The sequence below is a fragment of the Cajanus cajan genome, chromosome 3 (assembly GCF_000230855.2).
Source record: "Cajanus cajan strain Asha chromosome 3, NIPB_CcT2T_4, whole genome shotgun sequence".
Taxonomy (NCBI): domain Eukaryota; kingdom Viridiplantae; phylum Streptophyta; class Magnoliopsida; order Fabales; family Fabaceae; genus Cajanus; species Cajanus cajan.
In genome coordinates, this window is record NC_138519.1 from 51950951 (window position 1) to 51953510 (window position 2560).

General features: G+C 36.7%; 1 non-coding gene across 1 annotated transcript; it reads left to right on the forward strand.

The window, feature by feature from the left end:
• Positions 1-639: 639 nt before the first annotated feature.
• Positions 640-746, forward strand: LOC145956629 (small nucleolar RNA R71). The gene has a single exon (XR_014432868.1). It is a non-coding gene; the product is annotated as a small nucleolar RNA R71 (small nucleolar RNA).
• Positions 747-2560: the final 1814 nt, after the last annotated feature.

Consider the following 2560-nt stretch of genomic DNA (forward strand, 5'->3'; position numbering starts at 1 on the left):
ACAAAATTCTCCATAAGATTTTCTAATCTTGAAACACTTTGTTGAATTGAGGGTGTCTGTACTGGATTTACTTCCCCATTAATGAAGTGATTGGACGGACGGAAATTAGGTTGCTGATTGCTAGTTCCTTGAACTGGGTTATTCTTCCAAGAAAAGTTAGGATGATTCTTCCAACCAGGGTTGTATGTGTTGGAATATGGATTACTCTTCTCTCTTCGAGGAGTGTCATAGAAATTATGAGAAGCTGCCACCTGTTCAGTAGTATCTTCTTTTTCTCCAGTAAAAATTGAGGTACAATCTACTGCAGTGTGCCCTTGTTCCCTACAAAGGTCACATACTTGATTTGTAGCCACTGAATTAACCTTAGCTTTTTCCATCTTGTCTAATCTTTGATTAAGAGTATCAAATTTTGCTAAGAGTAACTCAATATTGTTCACTTCATATCGCCCCGGAGTTCCTTTCCTTGCTGTGACTTCTCTTTCACTGTATTGGCTGTGATTTGAGGCTACATTTTCCAAAATAATCATGCAGTCATTAATAGGTTTCCCCATGAAAGATCCTCCAGCTGCTGAGTCTAATATCATGGTGCTTTGTTGGTCCAATCCTTCAAAGAAAAATTGGATGGTAAGCCAACGGTTGAAGCCATGTTGTGGGCATGCTTGAAGATATCCTTTGAACCGCTCCCATGCTTCATAAATAGTCTCTCCAGTGCCTTGTTGGAAATTAGTGATTTTCTTCCTCAATTCTTTAGTTTTAGAAGGAGGAAAGAATTTCTCTAGAAAAGCTCTTTCACATAATTCCCAAGTTGCTATCTTTTCTCTAGGCACTGTTCTTAGCCACACCTTTGCCTTATCTCTCAAGGTGAGTGAGAATAAGCGGAGTCGCATTCCATCAGAAACTTCATCATCAAATTGCTGGGTCTCACAGATTTCCAAGAACCCCTCTAAGTGGTCATTAGGATCTTCTGATGGTAGTCCTCCAAAGGTGTTCTGTTTGAGCATATTCACCAGAGAAGCTGGTACAGTAGCTCCAGTTTGCATCTCCCCTCCAGGTATCCCACGAGCTACGGGTGCAGAGTAATCCCGAAGCGGTAAATTATCTCGTTGTGCAGCCATGTCAAATTCTCTAGAAAGGTTTCTTTTCCTTCTCAGGAGAGTTCTTTCAATCTCAGGATCAAGTGGTGTTGGTTTCCCAAGACGTAGAGATCTCTTTTGCATTAACCCTAAGGCACTGCAAAAAAAAAGAAAGTGACCCGTGAAATCTGAATTGGAGAAGTAAATACTAACAAACAAAAAAAAAAAATTATTTATTTATTTAATTTTTTTTTTTTTTTTTTTTTTTAAAAAAAAATTCGAATTAAAATAATTGTAATTTAAATCAAGAGACGTAGTCCCCGGCAACGGCGCCAAAAACTTGATGTATGGAAAACCGCAAGTGTACGGTTGTCGTCAAGTAATAAATATCGAATCACAGGGACTACGTGTTTGACCTAGAATTACTAGTATTTTAATTTGAATTTTAAAACAGATTGAATTTTTGTTTTGAGATGATAAGATCAGATTTGATGGTAAAAGAGATAGTAATGCAATTAATGAATAAGATAAAACTTTAAGATAAGATAAGGAGATTTCCGGGAATCTAGGGTTCGCACAAAGAGTTCCAACAATATTGAATTATTATTTTCATTAATTAATTCTATTCCATCTTGAAGGTAGTCTTAACCTAATTTAATCCTTGCACCTTCTCAGGCTACGAGGACGTGTTTAATTAAAATTGATCTCTACTCTCGTAGTAATTACGTTCAATTAAACCCATTAAGATCTTTGTTAATCTATTGCTCCTCGAAAGCTTAAATCAACTCTCGTGATTTAACACTCAAGTCTGTTCCTTTAGGTTCCGATAATTAGGTTCTCCTCTCAGTTCATCCCTAATTATCTATGATTATGAAAATTAAGATTAATTGTTTATCATAATTATAATCAAGTTCTCCTCTCAGTTCATCCTTAATTAATGTTATTATGAAAACAATAATATTAAAGTTCATATATAAAATATAAAAGAACAGATCAAGAATTGGAATAAAATTAAGAAACTGAATAATGCATTAATAAAGAGGTTCTCAGAGGCTAAGCCCTGATCCCAGAAAAAGGGAAACTACTCACAGGAGTTCATAGTAGTTCTCCAAGAAAAGAAGAATAAAAGAAAAGCAAACCTTAGAGTCGATGGCACAGGCGCCCAACCTTCTCCAAGTGTCAAAAACTAAATAAAACTGTCTCCGAAACAAAAGTCCCCGTTCTAGGCTAACCTCATCTAATTTATAACCTAAAAGGGTAAAAAGGTAAAACTACCAAGATAAAAATTACAAAGATAAAATAAAAATAAAACTTAAAACTTAAAAAGCTGGGACGCGAAGTGAATCACGGCCGTGACTGAGAATCACGACCGTGATCTTCTCAGGAGCACATCTATGAAGGGTCAGTGGCGTTCACGGGTGTGATTGGGAGTCACGGCCGTGATTTTCTCTGGTGAATCACGGGCGTGATTTAGAATCACGGCCGTG